The sequence below is a fragment of the Saccopteryx leptura genome, chromosome X (assembly GCF_036850995.1).
Source record: "Saccopteryx leptura isolate mSacLep1 chromosome X, mSacLep1_pri_phased_curated, whole genome shotgun sequence".
Classification (NCBI taxonomy): domain Eukaryota; kingdom Metazoa; phylum Chordata; class Mammalia; order Chiroptera; family Emballonuridae; genus Saccopteryx; species Saccopteryx leptura.
The window spans coordinates 79,142,906-79,160,724 of record NC_089516.1 but is presented as its reverse complement, the minus strand read 5'-3'; the positions used below and the strand labels follow the sequence as shown (position 1 = coordinate 79,160,724).

General features: G+C 37.0%; 1 protein-coding gene and 1 non-coding gene across 2 annotated transcripts in view; one reads left to right on the top strand and one right to left on the bottom strand.

Moving 5' to 3' along the window:
- IL1RAPL2 (interleukin 1 receptor accessory protein like 2) overlaps positions 1-17,819 on the top strand; it is a 583,210-nt gene that overhangs the window by 225,236 nt on the left and 340,155 nt on the right. The gene's annotated exons all lie outside the window — the stretch shown is intronic.
- Positions 5,565-5,640, bottom strand: TRNAT-AGU (transfer RNA threonine (anticodon AGU)). The gene has a single exon. It is a non-coding gene; the product is annotated as a tRNA-Thr (tRNA).

Genomic DNA, 17,819 nt, shown 5'->3' with positions numbered 1-17,819 from the left:
CTTTCATTAAAGTTACATAAACTTATACTAGATATAAAATAGAAAACCATGATGGCAAAATGTTTTAAAACTGAACAGGAAACTGAAATTTCCCTATAGATTTTGTTTTCAGGAACCTCTAAAAATGGCATAAGACATCTACATTTTATCTGTGGGATGTCTTTTAGGATGTTGTAACTTTAGGAAGACATTTCCCGTTTGATAGCTTCTATTTTTAGAGTTTTAAAAATCTCATAAGGCTGTTATGCTATTTCTTAGTTTATTTAATCCTCATATTTACCATACTAACTGCACAAAGGATTAGAACTTAGGTCTCTTAAATTTTAGCTCAGGGCATGAGCAATATACCAAATGAAGAGTGAACTGGTTTTAGTCTGTCTGTTTTGGGGAAGACATTTTATTAAGCAGATGAAGTGGCTTCTATTATTCTGCCAATAATTTACCTATCTCCTTTTTACAAACATTGATTATCAGCCTGAAACTCCAGCCATGCAACTTAATTTCCTTCTGATTTTATAGGTTTACAAGAAGTCAATAAAATCATTGACTTAAGCTCAGTGTATTATCTATATTGTTACTATTGAAACACACCTATCAGCTCATTTATTTACTTATATATTATTATGGATAATTTTTAAGCTTACAGAGGAAAATGCAATCCCCTTAATAAAGTAGAAGTTAACCATATGATTTTTTTATCTGAGTCTCTATACACAAGTACTGGCTCAAAATATTGGAAAATTAAATTTTTGGAATGAGACTTGCTTTGGTGATTTTGGTACTCTGTCTCTCCACTACTGCCTTTTCTTCTCTTTAGTGCCCCACCCTTGTTTTTTTTCAATCTTTATATCCTTGTCATATGTATTCTAAGTCATCCATTATATTGGTTCCCTACCCTAAAAATATATACAGCTGAATATTTTCTTTAATTGGCAAATTAATAATAATTGATACTGCTTATTGAGAACAAAATATGAGTTAGGCCTGTACTTTGCACTTTGTTTTTTGTTTTTTTTACAGGGACAGAGAGAGAGAGTCAGATAGAGGGATAGATAGGGACAGACAGACAGGAATGGAGAGAGATGAGAAGCATCAATCATCAGTTTTTCATTGCGACACCTTAGTTGTTCTGTTCATTGGTTGCTTTCTCATATGTGCCTTGACCGTGGGCCTTCAGCAGACCGAGTAACCCCCCGCTCGAGCCAGTGACCTTGGGTCCAAGCTGGTGAGCTTTTTGCTCAAGCTGGCACCCTGGGGTCTCGAACCTGGTTCCTTTCACATCCCAGTTCGATGCTCTATCCACTACGCCACTGCCTGGTCAGGCTGTACTTTGCACTTTGAAGACATGATTTCATTTGATCCTTATAACAGTCCATAGCAAGTAGGTAATATTACCATCCATAGTTAGGTACACATTGATGAAATGGAATCCCAAAGAAGTTAAGAAACACTGCCAAGGTCACATAGTAAGTAACAGAGCCAGGATTCAAACTCCGGTCTTCTTAACCTAGAGCCTATGCTTTCAACATCAACATTATAGGGTTTGTGTCCCAGATAGTGGGTAGAAGATATTTTTGAAAGTTGGAAGAGGCTTTCCTTATAAAATCATAGCATATAAGCAGCCATCTGCTCTGAATTAGGGTGAGATCAGTCCTATGCTAATGAAAATCACAGACATTTCCAAGGTCTGGATATGCATAAGACAGGCAGGGATGAGCAGCTTTGTCATTGCAGGAACTAAAATTCCCTCCTCAATAACTAGACAATGCCTTTTTCTTCTTTTGGGTTATCTGAGACTAGAAGGATAGATTTTCGTGATATCCAGTTGTCAGGCTCACACTAAAGCATTGATAAGGCATTGTCAATAAACAAAGATCCTAAAAGCCTGAATTTCATTCAAACATTTAACTAGCACTTCAGGCTAAATTCAGAGAAGTAGACAACAGGTCACCTAACACAGCAGGATTGATTTACAGTATCTTCCTTGGTTTGAAATTCCAGGTAGCACCTCCCCACCAACACACACACAGAGAAGATTTTTCTGTAAAACCTTTTGTTCTTTACCAAATGACCTGACCACTTCTTGATTAAAGATAGTCTTAGATAAAGTGTATGCTTGCTATAGAAACATTCAATGGTATAAAATCAATGAGGCATAAGGCCAGAACAACCTTGAGTACCTGGTTTTTCATCTGTACTGGAATGTTCTGAGGAAAGCATTAATCTACATCAGGGTATGATGGTGTGGGGAGAGAAGACATTCAGACTCTCAGGTGAATTAGACCACAACTGGAAGCTGATTTATTTATTCCAGTATAAAGGAGACTGTAGTATGGAGTGACAAAGATTTACTACCATGTCAAAACATTAACCTGCTTTATGATATTCAAAGACTTTTTATTCAGAACTGCAGATTCCCTTTTTAAGCATTGAGCCCAATCTCTTGACAAAATCATATCAGGAGATGAATGTTAATGACAGCTGAGGAAATATATATTTTATCAGAAAATATGAGGCCATCTTTAAATTTTCACAGTGAGTGGGCCAGTTTTTGAGGTTGACTCAGAAAGGCAAGGCAGTCGGTTTCAGGAGACTTCCTGCTTTGAAATTTTTTTGAGATTTTGTATTTCCATTTCTGGAGACAACAATCTTTACTAGCATCCCAGTTGGACTTAATGAGATAATAATTGAAAGGGGAAAGTGCTATATAAGTTCAGTTTATTATTTTTCTTTTTTCTTTGATTATTATTCATTCAATAATCACATCTTGAAATCAGCTAACCTGAATCTTCCCTTGGAACTGTGAATAGTCACAATTGGCTTCATTTGGAAATCAATTTCAACATTCTGGGTCAACTTATATTTGGTTAATTAACTTAGTGCTCATCAGTGTGACAAAGACAAAGAACAAGCTTGGAAAACTCCCATGGGGCTGTCATCATGTAGGAAGTTTTTCAAGACTTATAAGAGCAAGTTTTTTACTTCAGTGATGAAATGAAAGCAAAATGAATTTATTGTCGGATATTGTTCTAGTAGGATTTAGCTCATTTGAAATATTATTACTTATTCATCCTAGAGAAATGTAGTGGGAAAGATCCCAGCTTTAAAGTTAGAGACATATATTGAGTAACAGTTCTGCCACTTTTGCTAGCTGAGTGACCTTGGTTAAGTTACTCAACCTCTCTGAACCTTAATTTCCTCAACAATGAAACAAGAGTCAGGGAATTGAGATTAAATCTTAGTTCTGGCCCATAGTAGCTGTATATCCTTAAATGAGGAATTTAATTTCTTCAACCTCAGTTTCCTCATCTGTGGAAAGTAAAAATAACACTCTGAATTTCATAGGTTTTTGATGACCGTGTGTTAGACTTGTGCGTGCAAATAGATTATTCAAGATTATAAAACATTATCTGGAAATGCAAAAAGGAAGAGAAGGAGGGTAAAGGGATAATACCTTAGATTGATACCATGTCTGTTTTCAACTTTAGACCCCAAACTACATAAGTCTTTATGTTGGCATGGTTCTACACTAGGAGGACAATTTCTTCCTGAGTTCAAAGTATCACATTATGTTTAATGTCCACCAAAATACTATTCCGTAAGTTAGAAAATTATTCTTGTCATAAAACATTTCATTGTAAAGCAATTGCTTATTTAATATATACAGTTGTGGTCATAATTAGGGACCATTAACACGTTCAAATAGTTAAAATTGCTTGTTATATTTTGTTTTTTTCATATATTTTGCACTACAAATATGTTGATAGGCTACTAAAGCCTAATGAGTTTAGCAGCCAAAAATAAATACTAAATAACTAAATAAGCTGAAAGAAGCAAAGTATCAAAGCCAGCCCAATCTATTCCAATAATTGCCTTGATGAACTTCTGTTTGAAATGCATCTCTTTTGTTTATATTCACAAACTGGTATGGCTGAAATGAGTCCAGAACAGAAAAGTTTATTTCATAAAAATACGACACATGTAATGTATTAGTTATTCCGTATGACAACCAAGATTTAATGTTCCTCTTTAATTTTCTCTTTATTTGACTTGATTACCCCCTGTGTCATTTTTGTGGGCAAAATAATGCTCCCCCAAAAACATGTTCACACCTTAATGTGTTATGAGGCTATGTTAGGTTGTATAGCAAAGGTAAATTAAATTTGAACATGGAATTATGGTTTCTAATAAACTGAATTTAAAGAAGGGAAATGATCCTGACTTATCCAGGTGACTCTAATGTAATCATAGGGTCCTTAAAAGTAGAAGAGAAGGTTAGAGTGATGTAAACTGAGAAGGAATAAACCTGTCATTGCTCATTTTGAATATGGTAGAATGATAAGCACCAAGGAATGTGGACAGCTCTAGCAGTTGGTAAAGGAAAGGAAATAAATTCTCTCTAGGACCTTAAAAAAGAGCACAACCTAGCCAAAATATTAATTTTTACCAGTAAGAGCCACAACAGACTTCTGACTTCCCCAACTACAAGATACTAATAAATGTGTTGTTTTATTTTTATTTTGAAATGAATTTATTAGGGTAATACTGGTTAACCTAATTACACAGGTTACAAGTGCCCACTTCTACAACATATCTCTGTACACCTTATTGTTTCTTCAGCCCCACCCCATCGAGTCTTCATCCACTACCATTTATCGCCCTATACCTTCCTCCACTACAGCCAGCAATCACCACACTGTTTTTCATGTCCATGAGTTTTCTTTCTTTCCTCTTTTTTTGCTCTATCCCTTCACCTGCCTCATCCGCTTGCCTATGAAAACTGTCTGTCTACTTTATGTGTATGAGTCTGTATCTTTTTTGCTTCTTGGTTGATTTAGATTCCACATAGGCAGAGGTGGATTAAGGTTGGTTGAGGACCAGGCACAGAAGAAAATATTGGGCTCCTTAAGAAAAAGAGAGATACAGGGAAAATAAAAATACATGTTAACCACATTTTTAAATAAATAAAAAATATTATGTACAATTAATGTTAAAATTGCACACATGAAACCAAACTTGATGTCATTAGAAAAAAGTGTAAAGTTGGGGTTTTGCAGGGCCCTTCAGAATTCGGGGCTCAAGGCACACACCTGGTGCACCAACTGTTAAATCTGCCTCTGTACATGTGAGTGAAATCACATGGGAATTGTTTGGATGATTTCACTTAGCATAATTATCTCTAGGTCCATTCCCAGTGTTCGAAATGGTAAGATTTCCCTCTTTTTATTTATTTATTTTATTTTATTTTATTTTATTTTTATTTTTCTGAAGCTGGAAACAGGGAGAGACAGTCAGACAGACTCCCGCATGCGCCCGACCAGGATCCACCCGGCACGCCCACCAGGGGCGACGCTCTGCCCACCAGGGGGCGATGCTCTGCCCATCCTGGGCGTCGCCATGTTGCGACCAGAGCCACTCTAGCGCCTGGGGCAGAGGCCACAGAGCCATCCCCAGTGCCCGGGCCATCTTTGCTCCAATGGAGCCTTGGCTGCGGGAGGGGAAGAGAGAGACAGAGAGGAAAGCGTGGCGGAGGGGTGGAGAAGCAAATGGGCGCTTCTCCTGTGTGCCCTGGCCGGGAATCGAACCCGGGTCCTCCGCACACTAGGCCGACGCTCTACCGCTGAGCCAACCGGCCAGGGCGATTTCCCTCTTTTTAATGACCATGTAATATTCCACTGTGTAAATGTGCCATAGTTTATTCACTCATCTACTGATGGACATTGGTGGTTTCAGACCTTGGCTATTGTCAATAATGCTGGAATGAACACAGGAGTGCATACATTTTTTTGAATTCATGTTTTGGAATTCTTAGGATTTATTCCCAAAGTGGGATTGTTGGGTTAAAAGGAAGTTCCATTTTTAATTTTTTAAAGGTAACTCAATACTGCTTTCCACAGTGGCTATGCCAATCTCCATTCCCACCAACAATACACGAGGGTTCCCTTTTCTCTATACCCTCAGCAAAACTTGTTTGTTGATTTATTGATGGTAGCCATTCTGACATGAGTGAAGAGATATCACATTGAGGTTTTAATTTGCTTTCTTTCTGATCATTAGTGATGTTCAGCATCTTTTCATATGTATATTGTACATCTGTATGTCCTCTTTAGAGAAGTGTCTATTCAGATCTTTTCCACATTTTTTGTGTTTTTTTTGTTGTTGTTATTTTTTGTGTTTCTTTTTTTTTTTTTTTTTTTCTCTTGTTTTGGTTTTTGGTGTTGAGTTTTATGAGGTCCTTGTAATTTTTGGATATTAATCCCTTATGAGATGTACTAGCATATATGTTCATCTATTCAGTGGGTTTTGCTTCCATTTTGTTGATGTTTCCTTTGCTCTGTAAAAACTAATTTGATGTACTCTTATTTGCTTATCCTTTCTCTTGTTTATCTTCCTTGAGGAAGTATTTCATAAAATTATTGCTACAAGAAATGTCTGAATTTCTCTAATAACTAAAGAAGATGAGCATCTTTTCATATATCTGTTGGCCATTTGTATTTCTTCCTGGGAGAAGTGTCTGTTCATGTCCTCTTCCCATTTTTTTATTGGATTGTTTGTTTGTTTGTTGTTGAGTTTTATGAGTTCTTTGTATATTTTGTATATTAGGCCCTTATCTGAGCTGTTGTTTGAAAATATCATTTCCCATTTAGTTGGCTGTCTGTTTATTTTGCTATCAGTTTCTCTTGCTGAGCAAAAACTTCTTAGTCTGATGTAGTGCCATTCATTAATTTTTGCCTTCACTTCTCTTGCCTTTGGAGTCAAATTCATAAAATGCTCTTTAAAACCCAGGTCCATGAGTTGAGTACCTATGTCTTCTTCTATGTACTTAATTGTTTCAGGTCTTATGTTTAGATCTTTGATCCATTTTGAGTTAATTTTAGTACAGGGGGACAAACTGTAGTCCAGTTTCATTCTTTTACATGTGGCTTTCCAGTTTTCCCAGTTATTGAAGAGGCTTTCTTTTCTCCATTGTGTGTTGTTGGCCCCTTTATCAAAAATTATTTGACTGTATATATGTGGTTTTATTTCTGGGTTTTCTATTCTGTTCCATTGGTCTGAGTGTCTATTTTTCTGCCAATACCATGCTGTTTTGATTGTCGTGGCCCTATCAAAACTGCAATGAGATACCACCTCACACCTGTTAGATTAGCTATTATTAACAAGACAGGTAATAGCAAATGTTGGAGAGGCTGTGGAGAAAAAGGAACCCTCATACACTGTTGGTGGGAATGTAAAGTAGTACAACCATTATGGAAGAAAGTATGGTGGTTCCTCAAAAAACTGAAAATAGAACTACCTTATGACCCAGCAATCCCTCTATTGGGTATATACCCCCAAAACTCAGAAACATTGATACGTAAAGACACATGCAGCCCCATGTTCATTGCAGCATTGTTCACAGTGGCCAGGACATGGAAACAACCAAAAAGCCCGTCAATAGATGACTGGATAAAGAAGATGTAGCACATATACACTATGGAATACTACTCAGCCATAAGAAATGATGACATCAGATCATTTACAGCAAAATGGTGGGATCTTGATAACATTATACGAAGCGAAATAAGTAAATCAGAAAAAAACAGGAACTGCATTATTCCATACGTAGGTGGGACATAAGTGAAACTAAGAGACATTGATAAGAGTGTGGTGGTTACAGGGGGGGGAGGAGGGAAAGGGAGAGGAAAAGTGGGAGGGGGAGGGGCACAAAGAAAACTAGATAGAAGGTGACAGAGGACAATCTGACTTTGGGTTATGGGTATGCAGCATAATTGAACGAGAAGATAACCTGGACTTGTTATCTTTGAATATATGTATCCTGATTTATTGATGTCGCCCCATTAAAAAAAAATTAATTTAAAAAAAAAGGAAATGTCTGAAATTTTAGTCTATATTTTCTCCTAGGATTTTTATAGTTTTTTCTTTAATATTTAAGTCTTTAATCCATTTTGAGTTTATTCTTGTGTATCATGAAAGAAGGTGGTGTAGTTTCTTTTTCTTTCTTTTGCATGTATCTGTCCAATTTTCCCAACACCATTTGTTGATTAGCTGTCTTTGTCCCCTTTGTCAAGTAATAATTGACCATATATGTGAGTTGATTTCTGGGCTCTTGCTTGTGTGCCATTGATCTATGTGTCTGTTTTTATGTCAGTACCATGCTTTTGAGTTACTATGACTTTGTAGTATATTTGCTATCAGATAGTGTGATTCCTCCAACTTTGTTCTTCTTTCTCAAGATTGCTGTGGCAATTTGGGGTCTTTGTGATTCCATATAGCTTTTGGGAATACTTGTTGTAGCTCTGTGAAATACACCATTGATATGTTGATAAGAATTGCATTGAATCTATATATTGCTTTGGGTAATATGGACACTATAATGATATTTCCTTCCCATGAACACGATATATGCTTCCACTTACTTTAATCTTCTTCAGTCTGTCATATACTTTTCTGAGTACAGGTCTTTTATATACTTGGTTAAATTTATTCCTAGGTATTTTGTTTTCTTTTAGAAGCAATTGTGAATGGTACTTTTTGTATGTTTGTTTGTTTCCCTTTCTGATAGATCATTATTGGTGTATGAAAATGCAGCTGATTTTTGGATATTTATTTTGTATTATGCTACTTTACTGAATTCATTTATCAGTTCTAGCATTCTTTTGTTGGAATCTTTAGGGTTCTCTAAATACAGTATTATGCCATTGGCAAATAATGACAGTACTTTTTCTTCCTTTCCAATTTGGATGCCTTTTATTTAGTCTTCTTTGATTGTCATGGCTAGGACTTCTAGTATTTTATTGAATTATAGTGGTAATACCAGACATCCCTGCCTTGTTTCTGATCTTAAGGAAATTACTTTTAGTTTTTGCCTGTTGAGTATGATATTGGCTGTGGGTTTGTCATATATTACCTTGGTTATATTGAGATATGTTTCTTCTGTTCTTATTTTGATGACAGTTTTTAACATAAATGGGTGCTGGATTTTATCGAATGCTTTTTCTGCATCTATTGATATGATCATGTGATTTTTATCCTTTATTTTGCTTATGTGCTTTATTATGTTTTTTAGTTTGTGAATGTTTTACCAACCTTGTATCATGCAAATAAATTCCACTTTATTATGGTGTATAACCTTCTAAATATATTGCTGTATATGGTTTGTTAATTTTTTTTTAACATTTTAGTGTCTATGTTGATCATGGACGTTGGCTTATAACTTTCTTTGTAGTGTCTTTATCTGGTTTTGGAATTACAATAATGCTGGCCTCGTAAAATGAGCTTGGGACACTTCCCTCCTCTTGAATTTTTTGGAATAGTTTGAGAAGGATGATTGTTATTAATTATTTGAATGTTTGGTAAACTTCACTAGTGAAGCCATCCAGTCCAGGACTTTGTTTCTTGGACATTTTTTTGATTACTGCTTCAATTTTACTAGCTCTAAACTGTCTCTTTAGATTCTCTTATACTTCCTGATTCAGTTTTGGCAGATTCTATGTTTTCAGGAATTTATCTATTTCATGCAGATTGTCCAATTTGTTGGCATATAGTTGTTCATAATATTTTCTTACAGTGCCTTGTATTTCTTTGGTGTCTGTTGTTTTTTTCTCCTCTTTCATTTCTGATTTTATATATTTATTGGGATCCTTTCATTCTTTTTTCTTAATTAGTATGTTTAAAGGTTTATCAATCTTATTTATCTTTTTATAGAACCAGCTCTTCATTTTCTTGATCTTTTGTATTGTTTTTTAGTGTCTATTTATTTTATTTATGCTCTTATCTTTAGTATTTCCTTCCTTCTACTCACTTTGGGCTTTGTGTGTTGTTCTTTTCCAAGTTCCTTTAAGTGTAGTTAGATTGCTCATTTGATATTTTTCTTGTTTCTTGAGGTAGGTCTCTAATGCTATGAATTATCTTCTAAGGATTGCTTTCTCTATGTCCTAATGATTTTGGTTTGCTATGTTCTCATTTACATTTGTTTCAAGGTGTATTTTGATTTGTTCCTTGATTTCATTGTTAACCCATATATTGTTAGTAACATGTTATGTAGCCTCCATGTGTTTGTGTACTTTTTTTTTACTTCTGAGTGATATCAAGTTTCACACCATTATGGTAAAAAAAGATGCTTTGTCAATCTTCTTATATTTTTTGAGATTTGTTTTGTGTCCTTACAAGTCTTCTTTCCTAAAAATGTTTCATTGTATACTTGAAAAGAATGTATATTCTGCTGCTTTGGGGTAAAATGCCCTGATAATATCAATTAAGTCTAGCTAATCTAATGAGTCATTTAAGACTGCCATTTCCTTGTTCATTTTCTCTCTGGAAAATATATCCATTGATATCAATGGGGTGTTAAAATCCCCCATCACTATATTACTGTTGATCTCTCCTTTTATGTCTATCAAGTTTTGCTTTACATATTTAGATGTTTCTACATTGGGCCCATAAATGTTTGTAAAGGTTATGTGCTGTTGTTGGATTGCTCCCTTTATCATTATGTAGTGTCTTTCTTTATCTTTTACTATAACCTTTGTTTTAAAATCTATTTTGTCAGGTATAAGTATTGCTACCCCAGTTTTTTTTTTATTCCATTTGCATAAAATAACTTTTTCCATCTTTTTACTTTCAGTTTGTGTGTATCAACCCCATTCTGGTAGGCCATCAGTCAGTGACGAGTCTGTAGATGCTATACGGGATAGCTACCTAAGGAGCCCTAAAAAATCTGTGTGTGAGCCCACATCAAACTGCACTGAATAGGAATGAAACTGGGAGAGTTTTCCTTTTATTTGGTACAGATTTCACATTTCTATCGTCTTTTGTTGCTTTCCTGTGACTGGTCAAAAGTGCACCATGACTTTACAGACACACTGTATATGGGTCTTGCTTTCTCATCCATACAGCTACACTGCCTTTTGATTGGAACATTTGAGCCATTACATTTATTTGTTTGTTTGTTTGTTTGTTTGTTTAGTGAAAGGAGGGGATGCAGAGAGACATCCCACATGTACCCCAACAGAGATCCACACGGCAAGCCCACTAGCCCATCTGGTGTGGTGCTGTTGCTCAGCAACCAAGCCATTTTTTTTTCTAGAGCTTGAGGTGGAGGCCGTGGAGCCATCCTCAGTTTCTGAAGCCAACTCGCTTGAGCCAATCAAGGTATAAGTCATTACATTTAAAATGAATACTGATAGGCACATATTATTGTCATTTTATTCTTTTAATGTCTTTCTCTGTTCCTCCTCCTCCCCTTCCTCCTCCTCCTCCTCCTCCTCCTCCTCCTTCTCTTCCTCCCCTTCTTCCTCCCCTTCTTCTTCTTCTTCTTCTTCTTCTTCTTCTTCTTCTTCTTCTTCTTCTTCTTCTTCTTCTTCTTCTTTTTCTTCTTTTTCAGGCTCTTTAACATTTCTTGTAATACTAGTTTGGTGGTACAGACTTCTTTTAGCTTTTTCTTGTATGGGAATATCTTTATTTCTCCTTTGATTTTAAATGATAACCTTGCTGGATAAAGGAAACTTGTTTGTAGGTCCTTGCTTTCCATCACTTTGAATATTTCATGCCAATTTTCTCTGGTCTGAAATGTTTTTCTTGATAAGTCAACTGACAGCCTTATAGGAGCTCACTGTAAATAACTAATTGCTTTTGTCTTGCTACCTTTAAGATTTTATCTTTGTTTTTAACTTTTGCTATTTTAATTATGATGTGTCTTAGTGTCAGCCTCTTTGGGTCCATCCTGTTTGGGACTCTGCACTTCCTGAACCCATGTGTCTTTTACCTTCACCAGGTTAGGGAAATACTTGGTCATTATTTCTTCAAACAGGTTCTTTATCTCTTGCTTTCTCTCTTCTCCTGGATCCCGATGATATGGATATTGCTCTATTTCATGTTGTTTGAAAGGTCTCTTAAACACTCCTCATTCTTTATGATTCTCTGTTTTTCCTTTTGCTACTCTAATAGGATGGCTTTATTCTATCTTATATTACAAATTGCTTATTCCATCCTCTGTATTATCCAATCTATTGTTTATTCTTTCCAGTGTATTTTTGATGTTAGATATTGTATTCTTTATTCCTGACTGTTTTCTTTTTATGGTTTCTGTGTCCTTTCTTATACTTGTTATATCTTTCTTAAAATTCTCACTTTGTTTTTTGAGCATCCAAATAACCCTTACTTTGAATTCTATATCTAATAAATCACTTATCCCCACTTTATGTAGCTCTTTTTCTGTAGATTTCTTCTGTTTGGTCACTTGGGTCCTATTTAATTTTCTCTCAGTTTTGGCTGCCTCTTTGTGTATGCTTCTATGTATTAGATAGATCTGCTTTGATTCCCAGTCTTCATAGGGTGGTCTTATTGGTGTTTTGTTGGTATAGTGGTGTGGACTCATTATTCATCTGAGCTGGGTACTCTAGAAATGGCCCTAGTATGAATTATATAAGCTTTTGTATTGTAGTTATGTCCTGATTACTATTGGCTTTTGTGCATGGGATCAACCCTCAGGTTGGCTGACTATGAGGCTCTACGTCAACCTATGTGGGTGAAATGATGTGCAGGTGCTGATGATAGGAATAAGATTTCACTTCATCTGGGTTTGGTGCCTGACAAGCTCTCCCTTTAGATTTCACTTCTTTTAAAGTTTATTGGATCCTGTACTGATGTTGTCTGAAGCTGGCCACTAGGTAGGTTGGTTGTGGGCCTCTTAGGAGGGTACCTGGTACAATATAATGTAAGTTGCTGCCTGTGACTGGACCTCAGCAACCTGTTTGTAGCTATTAGTGATTCAAAGTTTGTGGCTGCCTCTGCTGTGCATAGGTGCATGTGGAAAGACCAAGCTGCACAGCAAGGCTAGCTTTTACCAACATCGGACCTGGGGGAAGATCAGCAAAAGATCCAAACTACCCTGAGTTCTTCCTCTGACTGCTTCAGTCTGCTAGATGCCTGTTAGGTTCAGTCACTTAAAAGAGCCTGTGGTGGAGTCTGGAAGATGAGGCAATTGATCTCCCCTGAGGGTGAGGTACATGTCAGGATTCAGCAACAGTGATGGTATAGCCCCCACCCCAGAGCCACAGTTCTTGGTCTGTTTCAGATTTTTCCTCTGACCTCAGCAAGGCAGAGCTGCTAGGAGTTGGGGAGTTGGGTAGGAAGCCAGGAAAATGGTTCTGCTGACTCTCCCATGTGTGGAAAGCACCAGTAAGATTCTAGTGAAAGTGAAGGGAACAGGTCCCACCTCAAAACCAGACAATCAAATCACTGTTACGCCCCCCAAGTCTGTCTAGAACTGCACTACTCAGCCAAGGCTACTCATTCCTCAGCAGGGCCAAATCTCTGTAGGGTGGAGAGAGAGAAATTCTCAAGGTTGGGGAAGTCGCTTTCCCCCAGGCAAATGATGCAAAGAGGAGAGTGCTTTACCTAAGAAAGAAGAAGACAGCAGTGTTGGAGAATATCTCAGCACAGGAGCTGTGGTAGCTCTCCTCCACCATGTTCCTCCCCAGAGCTACCAACTTAGGGCTCTTCTCATACATCACTAGTCTGCATAGCACTCCACCAAGTCCAGTGTAAATGGTTATGAAAGAGATTTTGTGTGTTGGCTCTTTAAGTGTTTGTCTGCATCTCTGTGGACTCCTAGCTCTCTTTGGCAGAAGAAACCTCACTGATTTTTACTGCCCAATGGAATGTGGATGCTTTTTTGGCTCTGGTGTTCTGAGCTGGAGTCCAGCTTGGAGTTTAAAACCCACACTTCTAAGTATGAACCTCACCCCACACATCAGAGATATCCTTCTGGAACCTCAGCCACTGATTGTGGGAGCAGAGAGCAGCCCTTTTTGCATCTCTGCCCTTCTTACTAGTCTCAGTGTAGTTTAATCTATAAGTCCTAGGTTATAAGACTCCTCTTCATCTAATCTTGAGTTAGTTATTCAGGATGAGTGTTCTTAAATTTAGTTGTAATTCCAGCTTGGTCCTGGAAGGAGGTGAGTTTAGTATCCACTCTACTCTGCTATAATCATGGACCCCCTTAAATGTGTTGTTTTTAACCACTAAGTTTGTGGTAACTTGTTACAACAGCAATGAAATTAAAACAACAACAAATTACCACTTCCTGTCATTTACTACAACCATTTATATATGCCCATCTTCTGTGCTACATTAACCCTTTTGATATAACACTTTGTGTTCTTCAAATGTGTACTTTACGTCTTTAATCCCAGCATAGTCACACACTTGTTTACTACAGTACTTTTCTATAAAAAAAAGAACTATAAATTTTGTTAAGATTGAAATAAGGAATGCCACTAAGTAATCTAAGATAGAATTCCCATCCCACTTTTTAACCTGTAGAATTGTGTAGATACAGCTAAAATTATTCTGTCATTTCATACCATAAAGCCTATCAATTCAATAAAATTTCTATTTTTTAGTGATGCTTACAGAAGAACAGGCTACATTTTAAATTAAGAAGAAACAGGCTTAGATCAAATGACAAGGAAAAGGAGTGACTTTATGAAGTAGTGGCTATAAGCTAAGACTCAAAAGTCAAATAGACTTAAATTGAATCATGGACCCATAATATATTTATCAGAAATATTACTTGAGGCAAGTCTTTTAGCCTCATTTATTCCATCTGTTAAATATTGATAATAGTAAGAATTACTTTGTACATTGTGGGGATTTAATGTGGGAATGAGTGTACAAGAGCTTGGCATGTATTGTATGCTTAAGCAGTGTTAGTCATGGTGCATTGACAAAATATTAAACTTCAATTCAGGAAACATCAGTTTTGGTTTTCTTTGGCACTACTATTCAATATGATATTCAGCCAATCCTTTATTTTTCTGCCTTTTAATTTCTTTATATGTCATAATAGCCAGATGTACTAGACAAATAAAAGTTTGTGTAGCTCAAGCATTATCTATTCATGTGTATCTTCTTATGTTCTTAAACACTGCTATCTGTGTCAAGTTTCTAGAATATGAGGGAATTTTAATCACAGATCCAAATCAGGATCTTGATGCAAGTTAAAAATTGATCCATGCCATAAAGATGTTATATATATGAATAGTATTCAGCTTTGATGCAGAAGGAAATTCTGTCATTTGTGACAACATAGATGGGTCTTGTGTTCATTATGCTAAATAAAATTAGGCAGAGAAATACTTGGTGATATAATTTATTTTCAGAATCTAGAATAAGTGGAACTGATAGAAATAGAATAAAATGGTGGTTGCCAAGGTTTGGAGTGAGGGGAAAAATAGGGAGTTAGTGAAAGAGTACAAACTCCCAGGTGGAAGATAAATAAATTCTGGGGATTTAATGCACAGCATATTGGCTTATTGTTAATAATACTGTACCATCCATATACTTGAAAGTTGCTAAGAGGATAGATCTTAAATCTTAGTTCTCACAACAACAAGAAATGGTAAATATGAGGCATGATGGAGTGTTAGTTAAAACTATGGTGGTAGTAATAATTTTGCGATTTATAAGTGCATCAAATCAACATATTGTACACCTTAAACTTACATAATGTTATATTTCCATTATATATCCATAAAGTTAAACAAATTTAAATTTTATCCATTCTTTATGTTTAATCTTTCATATTTATTTTAATGTTTAGTACATCTCAAGTTCTGTGTGGAACCCAGAAGTCCACTATCTCATATAATTTGGTAATACTCATATTTGGAATGTGTTGGACATCAACAAGGTAGGAGTCTAGGGAGTACTATTTTAGAGACAGAAGGTGAAATCTTACTTGAGGGGGTAAAGACAAAGTGAAGAAAAAGCATGCTCTGTGAAAAGAGAGAAGAAGAAAAAAACTACAATTAGAACCTCTGTTTAAGTTTTCATTTCCCCTAAATTTGTATTTTTTTTTCAAAATTGAAGAAGTCGTTTTATATCTTGGCAGATTTGTGCTGGATAAACATGCTTCTCTCCAAAGAAGGACCTTGTGTCAAATGGCTTTGAGAAGAAATTGTCCTGTCTTTATCCTCAAACTTTCCTAAAACTCTCATACTGCTCAAAAATCAAATATTACTGGAAATAAATATGGAATCTAAAGGAAAAAACACCTCAGGACAACTTCACAGCAACCCTGACTATTCACAATTCTCAAGGCACATCCACTGAATTGCAAGGCAAGATGCACACTCTGAGCAAGATGCCCAGAGCAGTAGCTATAGAAACCCTGAGCTGTGTAAGGGCAAACTTGCTCATGACATCCCAGGCAAATTTCATCTACATGTTAAAGGATCATTTATGCTGTGAAAGAAAATATCTGGCTTTAAGTTATATGCTAGTAAAGGAAAATACAGAGGTCCTTGTGTTCCGACAGTCTCGACATATGACGCTTCAAGTTTACGATGCACACTCCCATAAAAACTTTAAAAAATTGAGACGTGAGTGTTTTGGCTTATGCTATTAGCATTGTACTTATGGACTATGTGGGCAAAGTAGTTTGATTGTGTGTGAAGGAAGAACATGCAGTAACTTGGTGTATGAGTGAGGGAGTTGGCATCCCCCAGTATGCTTACCTACACCATTTTAGACTGTTAAAAGTGCAAATGTTCCATCTGTGTTAGGGTGTATTTCTACTTACACCAAAATTCGCGTCATGCCACTGTTGTAGAAATGAATCTTTGCTGTAACCCAAGAACATCTTGTAATTGCAAATGGCTTCAAATGATGGCAGGATTATTTTTTAATGCAATAAAAATATGTCTGTTTTAAAAGCACTTTCTACAACTCTGCGGTTTTAAGGAATTTTATCCTCCAAATATAATGTAAGAGCCAACACCATCAATAATAACGATTTAACAAAAGAAATTATTCTTTTTTTTTTTTTTTTTCATTTTTCTGAAGCTGGAAACGGGGAGAGACAGTCAGACAGACTCCCGCATGCGCCCGACCGGAATCCACCCAGCACGCCCACCAGGGGCGACGCTCTGCCCACCAGGGGGCGATGCTCTGCCCATCCTGGGCATCGCCATGTTGCGACCAGAGCCACTCTAGCGCCTGAGGCAGAGGCCACAGAGCCATCCCCAGCGCCCGGGCCATCTTTGCTCCAATGGAGCCTTGGCTGCGGGAGGGGAAGAGACAGACAGAGAGGAAAGCGCGGCGGAGGAGTGGAGAAGCAAATGGGCGCTTCTCCTGTGTGCCCTGGCCGGGAATCGAACCCGGGTCCTCCGCACGCTAGGCCGACGCTCTACCGCTGAGCCAACCGGCCAGGGCAAGAAATTATTCTTAATGAAGTTTGTAAGGATTTTTTTGTGTGAGAGAGAAAGAGAGAGAGACAGACAGACAGATGGGCAGACAGACGGACAGACTGAGAGAGAGATGATACAGCTCATAGTTATATCACTTTAGTTGTTCATTGATTGCTTCTCGTATGTGCCTTGACCAGGGTCCTGCAACTGAGCCAGTGACCTTTTGCTCAAGTCAGCTACCTTGGGCTTAAGGCAGCAACCTTTGATCTCAAGCTAAAGACCATAGAAACATGTCTATGATCCTACACTAAAGCCAGAGTCCCCATGCTCAAACTGGTGAGCCTGAGCTCAAGCTATTGAGCCTGTGTTCAAGCTGGCAACCCCTGGGTTTCGAACTTGGGTCCTCAATGTCCCAGGTCAATGCTCCACCACCTGGTCAGGCAGGATGGCTTTCTCTTTTAATCTGAACTCTTCACAAACTTTCTATTATAGATGGAGCACCTAAAGAATACATATTCTCTTTGGATAAAGTTGATAAACATATAATATGTCAGTCTGTCCTTTCCTGTTTTAAATAAGGCAGAGAATATTAGAATTTTGGTGGAGAAATATTTATAAGAAATGAAT